Genomic DNA, 20,555 nt, shown 5'->3' with positions numbered 1-20,555 from the left:
TCAATCTTTATCTCTCGACCATTTCGAGACTGCTTGTCATGTCCGTGATCTCATTCGGGACTCCGAACAACATTTGGTCACCAAATCACATAACTCATATAATACTATATCGTCAACGAACGTTAAGCATGCGGACCTTACTGGTTCGAGAACTATGTAGACATGACCGAGATACCTCTATGGTCAATAACCAATAGCGGAACCTGGATGTCCATATTGGCTCCTACATATTCCACGAAGATCTTTATCGGTCGAACCGTTATGACAACATACGTAATTCCCTTTGTCCATCGGAATGTTACTTGCCCGAGACTCGATCGTCGGCATCTTCATACCTAGTTCAATCTCGTTACCGGCAAGTCTCTTTACTCGTTCCATAATACGTCATCCTACAACTAACTTATTACTTACTTTGCTTGCAAGGCTTCTTATGATGTGCATTACCGAGAGGGCCCAGAGATACCTCTCCAATACTCGGAGTGACAAATCCTAATCTCGATCTATGCCAACCCAACAAATACCTTCGGAGATACTTGTAGAGCATCTTTATAATCACCTAGTTATGTTGTGACGTTTGATAGCACACAAGGTATTCCTCCGGTATCCGGGAGTTGCATAATCTCATAGTCGAAGGAATATGTATTTGACATGAAGAAAGCAATAGCAATAAAACTGAACGATCAATATGCTAATCAAACGGATGCGTCTTGTCCATCACATCATTCTCCTAATGATGTGATCTCGTTCATCAAATGACAACACATGTCTATGGCTAGGAGACTTAACCATCTTTGATTAATGAGCTAGTCTAGTAGAGACTTACTAGAGACACGGTGTTTTGTCTATGTATCCATACATGTATCAAGTTTCTGGTTAATACAATTCTAGCATGAATAATAAACATTTATCATCATATAAGGAAATTTAAAACGAGAACTTTATTATTGCCTCTAGGGCTATTTCCTTCAATCTCCCACTTGCACTAGACTCAATAATCTAGTTCACATCGCCATGTGATTTTACACCAATAGTTCACATCTTTATGATTAACACCCATAGTTCACATCACCATGTGACCAACACCCAAAGGTTTATTAGAGTTAATAATTTAGTTCACATCGCTATGTGATTAACACCCAAAGAGTACTAAGGTGTGATCATGTTTTGCTTGTGAGAGATGTTTAGTCAACGGGTCTGCGACATTCAGATCCGTATGTATTTTGCAAATTTCTATATCTACAATGCTCTGCATGGAGCTACTCTAGTTAATTGCTCCCATGTTCAATACGTATCTAGATTGAGACTTAGAGTCATCTAGATCAGTGTCAAAGTTTGCATCGACGTGACTCTTTACGACGAACTCTTTATCACCTCCATAACCGAGAAACATTTCCTTAGTCCTCTTTAAGGCAATTAAGGATAATTTTGACCGTTGTCCAGTGATCTAGTCCTGGATCACTATTGTACCCCTTGCCAAACTCATGGCAAGATACACAACATGTTTGGTACACAACATGGCATACTATATAGAACCTATGGCTGCGGCATAGAGAATGACTTTCGTTCTCTCTTTATCTTCTGCCATGGTCGGGTTTTGAGTCTTTACTCAACTTCACACCTTACAATACAGGCAAGAACTCCTTCTTTGACTGATCCATTTTGAACTCCTTCAAAATCTTGTCAAGGTATGTACTCATTGAAAGTATTATCAAGTGTCTTGATCTTTCTCTATAGATCTTGATGCCCAATATGTAAGCACCTTCACCGAAGCCTTTCATTGAAAAATTCTTATTCAAATATCCTTTATGCTATCCAGAAATTATAGATCATTTCCAATCAACAATATGTCATCCACATATAATATCAGAAATGCTACAGAGCTCCCACTCACTTTCTTGTAAATACATGCTTCACCATTAGACTGTATAAAACCATATTATTTGATTACCTTATCAAATCGTATATTCCAACTCCGAGATGCTTGCACCAGTCCATAGATGGATCACTAGAGTTTGCACACTTTGTTAGCACCTTTAGGATCGACAAAACCTTTTGGTTGCATCATATACAACTCTTCTTTAAGAAATCCATTAAGGAATGCAGTTTGACATCCATTTGCCAGACTTCATAAAATGCGGCAATTGCTAACATGATTCAGACAAACTTAAGCATCGCTACGAGTGAGAAAATGTCATCGTAGTCAACACCTTGAACTTGTCGAAAACATTTTGCGACAAATCGAGTGTTAACCCACAAGTATAGGGGATCAATTGTAGCTATTTTCGATAAGTAAGAGTGTTGAACCCAACGAGGAGCAGAAGTAAATGACAAGTAGTTTCCGGTAAGGTATTGTCTGCAAGTGCTGAAATTGTAAGTAGCGGAGTAGTTTGATATCAAGATAATTTGTAACGAGCAAGTAACGATAATAGTAACAAAAGTGCAACAAGGTAGCCCAATACTTTTGAGGCAAAGGACAGGCAAAAAGGGTCTCTTATGATAAGCAAAGCGTTCTTGAGGGTACACGGGAATTTCATCTAGTCACTTTCATCATGATGGTTTGATTTGTGTTTGCTACTTTGATAATTTGATATGTGGGTGGACCGGTGCTTAGATGTTGTTCTTACTTGAACAAACCTCCTACTTATGATTAACCCTCCCGCAAGCATCCGCAACTATGAGAAAAGTATTAAGAATAAATTCTAACCATAGCATTAAACTTTTGGATCCAATCGGCCCCTTATGAAATAGCGCATAAATTGGGGTTTAAGCTTCTGTCACTCTCGCAACCCACCATCTAATTGCTAATCCACAATGCATTCCCTTAGGCCCAAATATGATGAGTGTCATGTAGTCGACGTTCACATGACACCACTAAGGGAATAACAACATACATACTATCAAAATATCAAACACATACCAAGTTCACATGATTACTTGCAACATGATTTCTCCCGTGACCTTAAGAACAAAAGTAACTACTCACAAATAATAAACATGTTCATGATCAGAGGAGTATTAAATAGCATAATGGATCTAAACATATAATCTTCCACCAAATAAACCATATGGTAATCAACTACAAGATCTAATCAACACTACTAGTCACCCACAAGCACCAATCTATAGTTCCGGTAACAAGATTGAACACAAGAGATGAACTAGGGTTTGAGAGGAGATGGTGCTGTTGAAGATGTTGCTGGAGATTGCCCTCCCCAAGATGGGAGAGTTGTTGGTGATGATGATGACGATGATTTCCCCCTCCGGGAGGGAAGTTCTCCGACGGAATCGCTCCGCCGGAGGGTAAAAGTGCTCCTCCCAAGTTCCGCCTCGAGGAGGCAGCGCTTCGTCCCAAAAGTCCTCCTCATATCCTTTCTAGGTTAAAATGACTTATATACCAGAAGATGGGCACCAAAGGTGCGCCGAGGAGGCCACAACCCACCAGGGCGCGCCTGGGGGGCCTGGCGCGCCCAGGTGGGTTGTGCCCACCTGGTGGCCCCCCTCTGGTGTTTATTGGCTCCAGTATTTCTTAAATAATCCATAAAAAATCTCCGTGAAGTTTCAGCTCATTTGGAGTGTTGCAGAATAGGTGGCCTGACGTAGCTTTTCCAGGTCCAGATTTCCATCTGCCGAAATTCTCCCTCTTTGTGTGTACCTTGCATATTATGAGGGAAAAGGCATTAGAATTACTCCAAAAAGCATTATTGTGGATAAAAACATTGTAAATAACAGTAAGAAAACATGATGCAAATGGACGTATCATCGAGCTTTGTAGATAGCAACACTACCATCAGTGTCCGTCTTCCTCTTGAAGATCCATTTATTCTCAATGGCTTGCCAATCATTGGGCAAGTCCACCAAAGTCCACACTTTGTTCTCATACATGGATCCTATCTCAGATTTCATGGCCTCAAGCCATCTGTCGGAATCCGGGCTCATCATAGCTTCTCCATAGTTCGTAAGTTCGCCATGGTCTAATAACATGACTTCCAGGACAGGATTACTGTACCACTCTGGTGCGGAACATGCTCTGTTCGACTTACGAGGTCCAGTAGTAACTTGATCCGAAGTTTCATGATCATCATCATTAGCTTCCACTCTAGTTGGTGTACGCATCACGAGAACGGATTTCATGGATGTGCTACTTTCCAATTCAAGAGAAGGTACAATTACCTCATCAAGTTCTACTTTCCCCCCACTCACTTCTTTCTAGAGAAACTCCTTCTCTAGAAAGGTTCCATTCTCGGCAACAAAGATCTTGCCTTTGGATCTATGGTAGAAGGTGTACCCAATTGTTCCCTTAGGGTATTCTATGAAGATGCACTTCTCCGATTTGGATTCGAGCTTATCAGGCAGAAGCCTTTTGACATAAGTGTCGCAACCCCAAACTTTAAGAAACGATAGCTTAGGTTTCTTGCCAAACCATAGTTCATACCGTGTCGTCTCAACGGATTTAGACAATGCCCTTTTTAATGTGAATGCAACTGTCTCTAATGCATAACCCCAAAACGATAGTGGTAAATCGGTAAGAGACATCATAGATTGCACCATATCTAATAAAGTACGGTTACGACGTTCAGACACACCATTACGCTATGGTGTTCCAGGTTGCGTGAGTTGTGAAACTATTCCACATTGTTTTAAATGAAGGCCAAACTCGTAACTCAAATATTCACCTCCGCGATCAGATCGTAGAAACTTTATTTTCTTGTTACGATGATTCTCCACTTCACTCTGAAATTCCTTGAACTTTTCAAATGTTTTAGACTTGTGTTTCATTAAGTAGAGATACCCATATCTCCTCAAATCAACTGTGAAGGTCAGAAAATAATGATACCCGCCACGTGCCTCAACACTCATCGGACCGCGTACATCGGTATGCATTATTTCCAATAAGTCATTGGCTCGCTCCATTGTTCCGGAGAACGGAGTTTTAGTCATCTTGCCCATGAGGCATGTGAGGGAGTCCTGGATTAGGGGGTCTCTGGACAGCCGGACTATATCCTTTGGCTGGACTGTTGGACAATGAAGATACAAGATTGAAGACTTCGTCCCGTGTCCGGATGGGACTCTCCTTGGCGTGGAAGGCAAGCTTGGCAATACGGATATGTAGATCTCCTCCCTTGTAACTGACTTTGTGTAACCCTAGCCCCCTCCGGTGTCTATATAAACCAGAGGGTTTAGTCCGTAGGACAACATACAATCATACCATAGGCTAGTTTCTAGGGTTTAGCCTCTATGATCTCGTGGTAGATCAACTCTTGTAATACTCATATCATGAAGATCAATCAAGCATGACTGTAACGCCCCGTATGTAACTTACCATATTTGTATTCCAACTCTTGCCATTTTCGGCTCTAAGTTATGATATTCCCTCGTGGTTGGGTTTTGTCTTCGTTTTGCATTTTTTCCATGTCATGCATCTCATATCATGTCATCATGTGCATCGCATTTGCATACGTGTTCGTCTTATGCATTTGGGGTTGTCTTTATTTTGGTTCTGTAGTCGAACCTTGATTGTATCTGGATGATGTAATGCTATATTTATGTATTGTGCAAAGTGGCGATTGTTAGCCAACTCTATACCTCTTTCTTATCCAGTACATGGGATGTGTAAAGATTACCCCTCTTGCGACATGCCTACAATGCGGTTATGCCTGTAAGTCGTGCTCCGACACGTGGGAGATATAGCCGCACCGTGGGTGTTACAAGTTGGTAATTAGAGCCTTCCCTGACTTAGGAGCCCCCTGCTTGATCGAATCGCTAGCGTTGTTGAGTCTAGAAAAATGTTTTTGAGTCTTATAGGATTATATATATCTGAGAGTAGGATTCTTTTTACTTCCCAGTCCGGAGGCATGGCAAGCTGTGATGGCCGCTACCAACGCCAACACGCAGATGATTATGCAACTCTTGCAAGAGCGCAACCAAAGAAATCAAGGCCATGGCAACAATCAATCTCAGTTTGCTACCCTCAACCAGTTCCTCGCAAACCAGCTGAAGTCTTTCAGTAACTGTGTCGAGGCCACAGACGCTGACGATTGGCTCGTGGATATCTGCAAACATTTTGAGTGTAGCAACGTCAGGCCTGAGGATTTTATCAAGTTTGCTTCGTTCCAACTCAAAGACCAAGCTGCTGAGTGGTATCAACAATACAAAGATTCCAGAGGAGGTCGTGTGATTACCTGGGATGATTTCCGCCAAGACTTCAAAGCTCACCACATTCCTCAGAGTGTTGTTGAGAGTAAGCGTGAGGAGTTCCGCAACCTGAAGCAAGGCAGCTTGTCTGTTTACCAATACAACATCCTGTTCCAGAGGCTCGCTCGTTTCGCCAAGCAAGACGTCCCTGACGAGAAGAGCATGATTTACCAATTCAGAGGTGGCCTCAGAGAAGATCTGCAACTAGCTCTCGTGCTTTTTGAGCCAAAAAAGTATGATGAGTTCTACAACATGGCACTAAAGCAAGAGGCCGCTCAGCTCAAGTGCGATGCATCTAAGAAGAGAGTCAGGGATGCAACTCCTTCTTCTTCTTCAACTCAAGTGGCAGCTAAGCAGCAAAAGTATTGGTTGCCTCCTCCTCCTTCGTTCCGTCAGCCTTATCAGCAGAAGAGCAAAGGTGGCAGTGGATCTTCCCACCCACCCAACCCAGGCTTTCATAACAAAGCTTCGTCTCATGATCCAAGGTCAAGTGCTCCGTATCACCGGCCGCTCTCAGAGGTCACATGCAACAAGTGTCAGCAGAAAGGTCACTATGCAAAAAATGCTTCAACCAGAGGCATCTTCCGCCTCCTCCTCCTGTGAGATCTGCCAGCAATGCGGTGGTCAAGCATAATCCCAAGTCTGCAAAGGTCAACATGATGAATGCAGCTCAGGCAGAGGACTCGTAAGAAGTGATCGTGGGTAACCTTCCTGTTAACGATATTCCTGCAGAAGTTCTTTTTGATATTGGTGCATCGCTTTCTTTCATTTCAAGACCTTTTGTTGCCAAGCATGAGTTTGTGACTGAAAAGATTCCTTTCCCATTGAAGATTGTGTCCCCAGGCAAGCAAATGACATTTAACAATTGCTTCCCGGATGTTTCTATCAAGATGGGCGACTATAAGTTTCTGTCCTCTCCAATTGTTCTTGGTGACTCGGATATTGATCTAATTCTCGGCATGGACTGGCTTTCTAAGCACAAGGCTCAGCTTGATTGTGCTACCAGGCAGATTCAATTGACACACTCGTCTGAGGATGTGATCGCCTTTGCCGCTCGTGATGATACCATTCAACTGTTTTCTCTCAATGAGAAGGGAGAGTTGGATGCCATCTCTCAGATTCCAGTCATTTGTGAATATCAAGATGTCTTTCCAGAAGAGCTTCCAGGAATGCCTCCTCACCGTCCAGTTGAATTCGTCATTGATCTTGAGCCTGGCACGGAACCTGTTTGCAAACGTCCTTACAAGCTTGGACCAGAAGAGTTGAAGGAGCTCAAGAAACAACTCGATATACAAGAGCGTATGGGTCTGATCCGACCAAGTTCTTCTCCATGGGGTTGTGGTGTTCTTTTTGTCAAGCAGAAGGATGGCACGGACTGACTTTGCGTCGACTACCGCCCATTGAACAAGAAGACCATAAAGAACAAGTACCCACTTCCCAACATCAACGAGCTTTTTGAACAACTCAAAGGTGCTCAAGTATTCTCCAAGCTTGACCTCCGTATGGGCTATCATCAGATTCACATTCGTGAACAAGACATCCCCAAGACATCATTCAGAACAAGCTATGGTTCTTATGAATACACTGTCATGTCTTTTGGCCTTGTCAACGCTCCTCCAACATTCTCTCGCATGATGAACTTCATCTTCAACCCCTACACAAATGACTTCGTCTTGGTCTATCTCGATGACATTTGGTCTTTTCCAAGAACAAGGAGGATCATGCCAAGCATTTGAGATTGGTGCTAGAGAAACTCAGAGAACATCAGTTCTATGCGAAGTTTTCAAAGTGCGAGTTTTGGCTCGATGAGGTTCTCTACCTTGGGCATATCATCTCCGCCAAGGGCATAGCTGTTAATCCTGAGAAGGTGTCTTCAATTGTGAATTGGGAACCGCCTCAGAATGTGAAGCAACTCCGCAACTTTCTTGGGCTCGCAAGCTATTGTCGAAGATTCGTTGAGAATTTCTCTAAGATCGCGAAGCCTCTTTCCAACCTTCTCCAGAAGCATGTGAAGTATGTCTGGATGCCTGAATGTGACATCGCAACACCCTCAAAGAGAAGTTAGTCACAGCTCCAGTTCTGACTCCTCCTGATGAATCCAAACCGTTCGAGGTTTTCTGTGATGCTTCCCTTCAAGGTATCGGTGCTGTCTTAATGCAAGAGAAGAAAGTTGTGTCCTATACCTCTCGCCAGTTGAAGCCCAACGAAAAGAACTACCCACTCATGACCTCGAGTTGGCGGTAGTTGTCCATGCTCTTTTAACATGGAGACATCTCTTGTTGGGAAGGAAAGTGGACATATTCACTGATCATAAGAGCCTCAAGTACATCTTCACTCAGCCCAACCTCAACCTTAGGAAGACTCGTTGGGTCGAAATGATTCAAGAGTATAATCCGAGTATTGAATATACTCCAGGCAAGGCCAATGTCATTGCAGACGCTTTGAGCAGGAAGGCTTACTGCAACAGTTTGATTCTCAAGCCCTTCCAACCGGACCTTTGTGAAGCTTTCCGCAAACTTAATCTCCAAGTTGTTCCTCAAGGATTCCTTGCCAACCTCCAAGTCTCTCCTACTTTGGAAGATCAGATTCGTGAGGCTCAACTTCTTGATGCTATGGTGAAGAAGGTGAAGATTGGGATTGCCAAGAGCCAACCCAAGTACAAGTGCTATCGCCTTGATGACAAAGATACTCTTTTCTTCGAGGATTGAATTGTTGTTCCTAAGGGTGACCTTCGTAAAGTCATTATGAACGAGGCTCACAATTCACTCCTTTCTATTCATCCTGGAAGTACGAAGATGTACCATCACCTCAAGCAGTCGTATTGGTGGACTCGAATGAAGCGCGAGATTGCTCAGTTCGTGAATGAATGTGATGTCTGTAGAAGAGTGAAAGCAGACACCAATGGCCAGCAGGTCTCCTCCAACCTCTTGCCATTCCAGAATGGAAGTTTGACCATATTGAGATGGACTTCGTGACTGGATTTCCCAAGTCCAAGCGTGGCAATGATGCTATCTTCGTCGTCATCGACAAGCTCACTAAAGTGGCTCATTTTCTTCCTATCAAAGAATCTATCACAGCAGCTCAGTTGGCAGAGCTATATACCTCCAGGATTGTCTCTTTGCATGGCATTCCGCAGTTGATATCTTTAGATCGTGGAAGCATTTTTACGTCTATGTTCTGGGATTCCTTCCAGAAGGCCATGGGCACCAACATTCGCTTCAGCACAACTTTTCACCCTCAAACTAGTGGCCAAGTCGACCGAGTAAATCAAATTCTTGAAGATATGCTCAGGGCTTGTGTCATTTCTTTCGGTATGAAGTGGGAAGATTGTCTTCCATATGTCGAGTTCTCCTACAACAACAACTTCCAAGCGAGTTCAGGCAAGGCCCCATTCGAGATTCTCTATGGCAGAAAGTGCCGTACTCCTCTTAATTGGTCAGAGACTGGTGAACGCCAACTTCTTGGCAATGACTTGATCACAGAGGCTGTAGAAATGTGCAAAGTCATTCGTGAAAATCTCAAAGCCGCACAATCGCGCCAGAAGAGTTACTATGATAGCAAGCATCGTGACTTGGCTTTCGAGATCGAAGACCATGTCTACCTCCGCGTCTCTCCAATCAAAGGTACTCATCGCTACAGTATCAAAGGGAAGCTTGCCCCTAGATACGTGGGTCCTTTCAAGATCATTGGCAAAAGAGGCGATCTCGCCTATCAACTTGAGCTTCCATCCAACTTTGCAAACGTGCACGACGTGTTTCACGTGTCTCAGCTTCACAAGTGTTTCAAGACTCCTGACCGTACCATCAACTTCGAAGAGATTGATCTCCAAGAAGACCTGTCTTATTATGAGCATCCCATTGCTATTCTTGAAGAAACTGAGCGCAAGACTCGCAACAAGTCTATCAAATTCCTGAAAGTGAAGTGGTCACATCATTTCGACCGTGAAGCCACCTGGGAACGCGAGGACCACCTCCGTTCCAAATATCCGAAGTTTTTCCACTCCTAGATCTCAGGACGAGATCCTTTCGTAGTGGTGGAGTGTTGTAACGCCCCGTATGTAACTTACCATATTTGTATTCCAACTCTTGCCATTTTCGGCTCTAAGTTATGATATTCCCTCGTGGTTGGGTTTTGTCTTCGTTTTGCATTTTGTCCATGTCATGCATCTTATATCATGTCATCATGTCCATCGCATTTGCATACGTGTTCGTCTTATGCATTTGGGGTTGTCTTTATTTTGGCTTTGTAGTCGGACCTTGATTGTATCTGGATGATGTAATGCTATATTTATGTATTGTGTGAAGTGGCGATTGTAAGCCAACTCTGTACCTCTTTCTTATTCAATACATGGGATGTGTAAAGATTACCCCTCTTGCGACATGCCTGCAATGTGGTTATTATGCCTCTAAGTCGTGCTCCCACACGTGGGAGATATAGCCGCATCGTGGGTGTTACAATGACGTAGGGTATTACCTCTATCGAGAGGGCCCGAACCTGGGTAAACATCGTGTCCCCCGCCTCCTGTTTCCATCCGCCTTAGACGCACAGTTTGGGACCCCCTACCCGAGATCCGCCGGTTTTGATACTAACATTGGTGCTTTCATTGAGAGTGTCACTGTGCCGTCACCGTAAGGCTTGATGGCTCCTTCGATCATTGGTAAAGATGTGGTCCAGGGTGAGGTTTTCCTCCCCGGACAGATCTTCGTATTCGGTGGCTTCACACTGTGGGCCAACTCGCTTGGCCATATGGAGCAGATCGAGGGCTACGCCCCTGGCCATCAGGTTAGGTTCGGAAACTTAAACTACACTGCCGACATCCACGAGACTTGATCTTCGACGGATTCGAGCCCATGTCAGGTGCGCCACACGATCACGACGAGCATGATTTAGCTCTGCCGTCGGACAGTGTTCGGGAGATCACACCTGCAACTACTCCGGCCTTCAATCCGGAGAAAATTGCGCCATCCGAGGACGGGTGGATAGACCCCGCCATGGAGGCCGCACTCTCAGTGGCGATAGAGCCGGATACCGACTTCACCCCTTACGAGAGCCGTGTTGCTGAACCATTGGATTCGTCCCCGGCCATGGGCTCCGAACCACCTGCATCCGCGCCCATCGAATCCGATTGGGCACCGATCATGGAGTTTACCTCCGCGGATATCTTTCAGCACTCGCCTTTCGGCGATGTGCTAAATTCATTAAGATCTCTCTCCTTGTCAGGAGAACCTTGGCCAAACTATGTCTGGCTAGAGTGGGATGCGGACGACGAAGAAATTCGCTCCCCACCCACCACCCACTTAGTAGCGACTGTCGATGATTTAACCGACATGCTCGACTTCGACTCCGAAGACATCGACGGTATGGACGACGATGCAGGAAACGAACCGGAACCAGTGCCCACAGGGTGCTGGACACCCACTTCATCACATGACATATACATGGTGGATACACCCAAAGGAGGCAATGGTGACGAGACAGTGGAGGATGACCCCTCCAAGAAGCAAACCAAGCGCCAACGTCAGCGGCGCCGCTCTAAGTCCCACCATAGCAAAAACAGTGACAACAGCGCAAGAGAAAGTAACACTCCAGTCGACCCCATAGGAAACGATGACCACATTGACCCAGTGGCAGAGCATGATGAAACTGCAAACGACGAACATAGTACGGATCCAATGTCCGAACACGGCGACGCCGAGGATAAACCTCATCAACCCCTCTCCGGGGAAGAAAACAGTCCAGACGAAGATGCAACCATCATCCCGGAAATGCACTTGGAACAAGAGAACCTCTGCAGAAGGCATATTGCCTCAGCGACGAGTCTGAAGAAGCAGAAGCAAAGGCTTAAGGCCGCACAAAATATGCTCAACAGCAGGTGGAACAAAGTGCTCGACAATGAAGAAAAGTATGGTGGAAGTTACCGCACAAAGAGCTATCCAAAGCGCAAGCTATTACCTGAATTCGACGATGAGGCCGTAGAGCCCACATAGCCGAAAAATGAAACGGCCAACTGACCGGATCAACCACCTTGTGGCCATGATAGAGTAGCTAACAAGGCCGCACATAAGTCAAGACACGATCTACGTGAGGACTTGCGCCAAAAATCTAGTATGACCAGATCCATCTATGGATCTAGGAAGCGCGCTCCGACACAAAATCAAAACCGAATACTACAACCGTCCGAACGCCATGATTCATCCAAATACAGGGGTGCCGCACACCCCCTATGTTTTACCGATGAGGTGCTGGACCATGAATTTCTAGAAGGATTCAAACAAGTGAACATAGAGGCGTACGACGGACCACAGACCCTGGGGTCTGGATTGAGGACTTTATCCTCCATATCCATATGGCTCGCGGAGATGATCTCCACGCCATCAAGTACTTGCCCCTCAAGCTTAAAGGACCAGCTCAGCACTGGCTGAAAAGCCTCCCCGAAAACTCAATTGGAAGTTGGGAGGAGCTCGAGGATGCTTTTTGGGCTAATTTTCAAGGGACCTATGTCCGACCTCCGGATGCAGACGACTTAAGTCATATAATTCAGCCCGAAAGCTTTGGAACATGTTTCTCACTAAGAAGAACCAAATCATCGACTGTCCGGACGCCGAGGCCTTAGCGGCTTTCAAACACAGCGTTCGAGACGAATGGCTCGCAAGACACCTCGGCCAAGAAAAACCGAGAACAATGGCAGCCCTGACAAGCCTCATGACCCGCTTTTGCACGGGCAAAGATAGCTGGTTAGCCCGCAGTAGCACCAGCGACCCAAGCACATCCGAAGTCAGGGATGGCAATGGAAAACCACGACGCAGTAAAAGCAAGCGTCGAAATAAAGAAGACAACCCAGATAATACGGCGGTCAACGCCGGATTCAGGGGCTCTCGACCAGGTAAGCGGAAAAAGCCTTTCAAAGGAAGCAGAGATGGACCGTCCAGCCTAAATAAGATTCTAGACAAACTATGTAAGATTCATGGCACCCCCGATAAACCTGCAAATCACACCCACAGAGAATGTTGGGTCTTCAAGCAGGTCGGTAAGCTAAACGCCGAACACAAGGGGAGGGAGACACCAAGTGAAGACGGGGACGAGCCTCGCCAACAAAGCACCGGGGGACAGAAAAAATTCCCACCAGAGGTTAAAACAGTAAACATGATCCACGTGACAAAGAGGAGAAGCAAACATGCACTCCGAGACACACGCGCCGTAGAGCCCGTCACCCCTAATTTCAACCTCTGGTTGGCCTGCCCTATCACTTTTGATCGCAGGGATCACCCGACAAGCATCCGACATGAAGGATTGGCTGCCTTGGTGTTAGACCCAATAATAAACGGATACCATCTCACACGAGTCCTTATGGATGACGGCAGTGGTCTTAATCTGATATATTAGGACACAGTCCGCAAAATGGGGATATACCCAACAAAAATAAGCCACAATAATACTACCTTCAAGGGAGTAATACCAGGCCCAGAGGCCCGCTCCACGGGCTCTCTAATACTAGAGGTTGTATTCGGTTCATCCGACAACTACCGAAGTGAGAAGTTAAACTTCGACATTGCTCCATTCTGAAGCGGCTATCAAGCACTACTCGGAAGAACAACTTTTGCTCGTTTTAATGCGGTACCACATTACGCTTCTCTTAAGCTTAATATGCCTGGTCCACGGGGCACCATCATAGTTAGTGGAAATATCGAGCGTTCTCTACGCGCGGAAGAACATGCAGCGGCTTTAACAGCCGAGCACTAGACGGCCTCACCAACCAGAATAAATGACAGGTCGTCAAGATTGCGGACATGGTTAGACGAGTTCGGCGCATCACTAGATATACCTGAGATTGGTTTGATGGTTAAACCCTCATAGACAGTACCAGGGGCTTCACACGTGTAATCAGGGCTAGTTCGGCTCAACTTGACTTATCTTGAATTTTAATGGTTTATCTAGAATAACCATTTTTTTGGCACGACAACTTTCACCTAAGTTCTTCTCATTTATAGATAACAATCGTGCTACACCCGTCCAGGACACTGCACAACAGAGACACATGCGCGGACGTGCAGCAGGGACCCGCTCAAAGGTTTCTTTTCAGATTAAGACCCTGCGTAAATCTTTTTTACTGTCTCTTGTTGTTGACATCCTATGGATACTCACTACAACCGAGAAGGATGCTGATGTTATTGGCATTTCACCATGTCAGAATATTGCATGTACCTGGACACTCGGGGTTTATTATTAAGGGCATTGTTTAGCCTGACATATGTTATAAAGACCGAATACCTTAGGGAGTGTTCGGCGTCGCGAGTTTGGCCTTATATGCATCAGCTCCGAATCATGTCTTTGGTCAAATGTTGGGTTTGCCCGGCTCCCGTGTTTTGCTACCTTACGTTCCGCTCTATCGGCTAAGGCGGCACTGGGAGAACTACTGCGATTGTGCCCTGGTTCATCCCGATGAGCACCTCAGTAGAGAAAGCCGAAAACTGACTGTCATGATAAAGCACGAGACTGGTCAACCACTCGATGACTTAGCGGAATCTTCGGGATTCCTCCACATTAACGAAGGGCTGTTTCTCGGTCATGTATGTACGTGCACCGTATTCGGACGAGCGCGGAGGTACCAGGGGCTATATAGTAGTCCCGCTGTCAAACTCCTATGGCTAAGTGAAAGTGTTAAAGCAATATAGTCCGATTGCCTCGTTCGCTGCGCTACCACCTCCTTAATGGACCAAGACGTTGGATCAAGTGTGAATACGCGTTTTTTGCAAACAACCCCGCATTATATGCGTGGGGGCGGAAGCCGACGACTGCAAACTTTCAGGTTATATACATATATACATAAACGGCCGCACGGGAGGCATCATAATATTTTCAGGCAAAAGTATAAACACAGCCTTCATAATCCTATAAAACATTGTTTTTACAATGGGAATACATGTCACTAGAACATAATATTCTTCGAGCACTGAGCCTCTATGGAACGAGCGCCTTCAAGGACTTCTTCAAAGTAGTGCTCGACAGATACTCGGCCTACGGCCGAACTCTGGGTTGCAATAGCGGTGGCCTCCATCTCTGCCCAGTATGTCTTGACACGGGCAAGTGCCATACGCGCACCCTCTTTGCACGCTGACCTCTTCATAGCGTCGACGTGCGGCACAACACCAAGGAACTGTTGCACTAAACTAAAATAACTATTCGGCCTTGGCCCTTCCGGCCACAGATGATCCACAACAGACCTCATGGCAAGCCCGAACAACCTATGGAGCTCAGCCCATTCGGCCATTCGCTCATTCAGCAACATCGGACGCACTGGAACATGGAACTATGACCAGAACAAATTCTCCACTTCACGATCATTTTGATCCTTGAAGTACTCGGCCGCATCAGCAGCACTTGCTGCCAAATCCACGTACGCGTCTGCAAAACTCCATAGTAGATCAAGAGAGGCATACTTTGGATCTCCGAACTTTGTCCACAACAAAAATGGCTTCCCAGCCGCGATATCCCCCGCTTGACGCAGCTCCTCCTTCGCCGCTCTGATTTTAGTGCGGGCTTCCTTGGCTGCTACCATGGCCTTCTCCAGGTCCGCCGCCTTCGCCTGGCTTTCTTTTTCAAGAAGCTGGTAACGGTCGGCAGCATCTTTCAACTCAACGGCCATCTTGGCTATTTTTTCCTTGCTTTGGCAATGCGCAGCCTATTCAGCCCTCAGCTCTTTGACCGCCTTTAGAGCGGCCGCATCACTATTCCTGGCTTGTTCCTTGGCTCGGGCAAGTTCCGCCTGAAGGGTATCCATAGTGGCGGCTCCATCTGCAGTCACAACATATTAAAGATACCATCATCATGCTCCTCTTACTATGCGTTGATCATCGGAGAAATCACATACCCTGTGACTCATCGAGCCGCTTGTTGACAAGCACGATGTCGGCATCTGCCGCATCAAGTTGCCGCTTCAGCTCGGCAAACTCACCAGTCCGGCTAGCCACCGGACCTTCAGCCATGTACACATAAAGGCAACCTGATTATTACTTGCGACTATGATCCTCTGTTTGCCGCCGTTCTCGACGGGAACCAGAGTCTCAGGGGCTACTATCTGCATAGGGCACACCTAACGTGTGCGGTACTGTCAAAAAACATACACTATTTCACATACCTCAAAGCCTTTCAGCAGACTCATAAAAGCTTCGTGCAACCCGTGTTCAGCGGATGAAATCCTCTCAATCACCGTACCCATTAGCGTACGATGCGCTTCTGAGAAGGCCGCTTGCTCCAGAAGATCCTTCAGTGCGTCCGATCGCACACCGGACGGTTCCGGACTCTTTTTGTTGATCTCTTTAGGAGCCGAATACTCAGGACTTCGGGTGGCCGAAGGATTACCCTCTGGCCTTGGCGGATCAGGAGAAACCCTCCGCGACGACACTTCAGGGTCGCCCGCCTCAGGAGGCGGGGTGGCATGGGGAGGTATTTCGCTCTCCATCATCTTCGGAAGAAGATCCCCCGAAGACAAACTCTGTCGAGAAGGGCTACGATCCGAACTACAAGATATAAGCTTCGGTTATTGTCTTCAGAAGTAAGGTAGGGTATTTTCACTATTAAGTACTTTTTGTTTACTTACAACTTGGTCGAGGGTTGATCCCCTTGCGGGCACTGTGCGGCAAGGGTACCCTCCGAGGCAGGACCCTCTGGCGAAGATTTCTTCCCCCGTTTGGAAACCTTTGTTTCCGGGTCTTCAGAGGTGGTCCTCTTCCTTCCTTGGGGAGAGGGAATTTCTTATTCTTCTCCCTGGTTATCCTCCTTCACGGAGGCGCTAATTCCCCCGGTTCGGATGAATAATGAGTGAGGCATGCTTTCAGCCTCCTTATTCCTCCCTTTATCTTCCCCCGAGGGCGCCTGATAAGGCGCCGGCTCGAGCATTCTGGCTAGTACTGGATTGGCCGAGCCTTCGGGAAGGGGGGCCAAACACCTGATCATATTCGCCTTTGTTACCCAGTCCTGGTCAAAGAGCGACTTTTCAGAATGATGTTATGATAAATAAAAAGATAGTGTGTTCGGCCATGGGATTACTTACTTGGGTATCTGGGCGATTACAGCTCAGACCCGCATCCTCGGTGGTGTCCGGACACTTTATTTGGGGTCCGAAGAACAATTTGTACATCTCTTCGAGCGTCATGCCGAGGAAGTGCTGAATAGTTCGCGGTCCTTCCGGGTTGAATTCCCACATACGGAGGGGTTGACGTTTGCAAGGCAGGACTCGACGAAGTAGCATGACTTGCATTACCATGACCAGGCTGACATCCCTCTCAAGGAGATATCGGATGTGACTCTGCAATATCGGCACATCATTTACTGGCCCCCAGTTCAGCCCCTTGTTGATCCATGACGTCAGTTGTGGTGGGGGTGTCACAGCCCTAGAATTCTGCTTTGTATTTAGTTGCATCAGTGAGTGGCATCCATGCATCATGTTTAAATTCCTTTTAAATGTGAATTGGGGAAAGTGGAAAGCCTCAGAGATCATTTCTAAAAATGATCAACATTAAAAATTGCTTCAAACAAACCCAAGAAAATGTTCCTGTTAAGCTATAAAAATATTGGGAAGAAGTAAAACTCAAACCAATATTTTGGAGTCTCAGGGATATTTATTTTGGGCCTTTGAAATTAAATCAATAAGTATTTGACTTTTGGATTATATTCATTTTATATAGAATATATTTCAAAAGGCCCTGAAATTATTTATGTGCCTTTGGAAAAGTCCATAATGGCAACATACAGATATTCAGAAGGTTTTGCCCTGCTTTGATTTACTTTGAATTTGAATCAGTGGCAAAATAATTAAAACAAAACAGAAAACAGAAAATAGAAAACCAGAGAGAGATGGAAAACTTACCTGGTCTCACCTGTGCAGCCCACCAGAGAGCTCAGCCATCCACTGTAGCACTCGGCCCAGCCCACCAGTGCCCTCCCTGTCGTCTACCTCCTCGAGACAGTAGGACAGGGGCGTGTGCTCGCCGCGCGCCGGCACGCGCCAGCCACCTCCTGCTTGCCGCTTGCCTCCCCGACGCCGCTACGAGCGCCACGACACCCCCTGGAGACCCCTCGCTCCTCTCCCTCACTCTCTGTTCTCTCCCTCGCCCTCTAGTCTCTTCCCCGAGTGGAGCTCATCGTCGCCGCTCGTCACCACCGAGGCCGCCGTGCCCCCGCCGACTCACTAGCGTGCCCATCAGCTCCGCCTCATCACCACACGTCGACAAGCCAACGGCCACGACCTCGGGAGCCCCTCATCGCCGGCATCTTCGTCATCATCAAGCTTCGGCACCGACGACCGCCGCCGTCGATTCGCTTGCTCCAGCTCCTCCCCGACCCCGCCGTACTTCTCCACCGAGCCGCTGTGAGCTTCTGCTGTGTTTCCCCCTTTTTCTGCTGTTCCCCGCGCCCACTAGCCGTCGCCTCGCGAGCATCGAGCTCCGGCCATCGCCATGGCTGGCGAGCCTCGCGCTCCTGAGCTCTTCCGCTCGTCTCCGTAGCACCCGCGTGCTCTCCAGGTCCATACGAAGCCGTAGAAGCCCTCGTTTGGCCTCCCCGTGCACCGCAGCGACGCCTGCCTCGTGCCCGTGGCTTCGGCAGCCGCCCGGCTCAACACCGTCGCCAACTCCGGCGACCGTGTGCCCCCCCTGCTGCCTTCGTTGGATGCGCGGGAGGAAGGGCTGCAGACTGGTGCCCTTCGCGCGTCGAACCACTGCCGGAGCAGCGTCTCCGGCGAGCCTCCACCATGGTTTTGGTCGCCGCCAGCCAACTCCGGAAAGGCCGACGTGGCGACATCATTAGTTGCTAATGAGCCCACTAATCACCCCTCTAGAGCCACTGACATGTAGGCCCCACCACCTATTTAACCACGGGGTAAAACCCTGCTAAATTTTAACTTAAACACAGTGGACCTCGCACGTCAGTTGACCCGCTGACGTCACCATTGACTGGCCCCACCTGTCTGTGAGACAAACTGGCACCGGGTCACTGACCAGTGGGTCCCACTGGTCAGGTTTGACCTGGGCGGCACCTGTTGACATGCTGAGGTCAGCATGACGTAATGCTGATGCTATAAATCAATTTCTGGATTTAAGTTTATTCAGGAAATTCCAGAAAATGCCCAAAACTTCTAAAAATCATAGAAAATTATCTATAACTCCAAATGAAACAAATTATATATGAAAAATGATCAGAAAAATCCAAAGAATCTGTTTATGGCATTTTCATGCATGTTAGAGCAACTTATATCCTCTGTTTAGGACAATTCAAATAAATGGCATTTAATAAAGCACATATGGAGTTTGAATTTGAACCTAGTGTTCAAACCAACTCGATTTAACTTGTTGCTAGTTGCATTAGGCCAATCAACATCATATTTCCATGTCACATTAATGCATCATATTGTTGCATTGCATTGATTGTGTCCTTCTCTGTTTGCCGGTAACCGTCCCCTCTCAGTCGACGATGTTTCCGATGACGTGATCGATGACACCGATGAAGAACTATATTATCTTCAGAAGTGCCAGGCAAGCAAAACCCCCTTGTTCATTCCGATACAATCCCACTCTCTTGCTCCTGCTCTCTTTTACTGCATTAGGACAACAGCGATTCAACTATTACATGCTGCGGTAGCTGAACCCCTTTCCCCTGCATGACCTGTCATTGCCACAGTAATTAGATGAAACCCACTAGCATGAGTAGGAGTTGTTTGAGCCCTGATGTGCCTACTCATTCATGCTTGTTTGTCATGCCTGCTACTGCTTAGAGTTGAGTCAGGTCTGATTCATCGGGGATGAATTGGAATGGTGATGAACATGTCCTACTGTGTGTGAGCTAAGTATGTGAACATGATTTGGTAAAGGTAGCGGTGAGAGGCCATGTAGGAGTACATGGTGGGTTGTCTCATTGCAGCCGTCGTCAGGAACTGAGTTCCGTGTTTGTGATCCATGAACAGTTACTACCACACATTGGGCTCCAGGTGCACCAAGCTCTCTCGACTTATTAATCAACTCGATCTCTGTCCAGGAGTTGCAACTAGTTTCTGGTGTTTGTAGGTAGTGTTAGTAGTCTACCAAGTGGCACCCGGTATAGGTGGGCTTGGGATAGACTAGGCATAGTGGCACGGTGTACCAAGTGGCACCCGGATGGTGGGCTTGGGAACCCTGCACACATCGTTTGGGGTCGTGAGCGACACCCCGGCCGGATCTCCTTGCGGATGGAACCCGAATAGGCGATAAACCTGGACTAGAGACTTGTTGGTTAGTCAGGTCATGGTCAACTCCCTCGCCAAGCTTCCGCTTGAAGGTTGCCGAGATACACGATGTGTACATGGTGGTAAGTGGCGAGAGCGTGTGTGAAGA

The sequence above is a fragment of the Triticum urartu genome, chromosome 5A, assembly GCF_056163025.1.
Source record: "Triticum urartu cultivar PI428250 chromosome 5A, HENAU_Tu73, whole genome shotgun sequence".
Classification (NCBI taxonomy): Eukaryota; Viridiplantae; Streptophyta; class Magnoliopsida; order Poales; family Poaceae; genus Triticum; species Triticum urartu.
Note: the sequence above shows the minus strand (reverse complement) of the source record.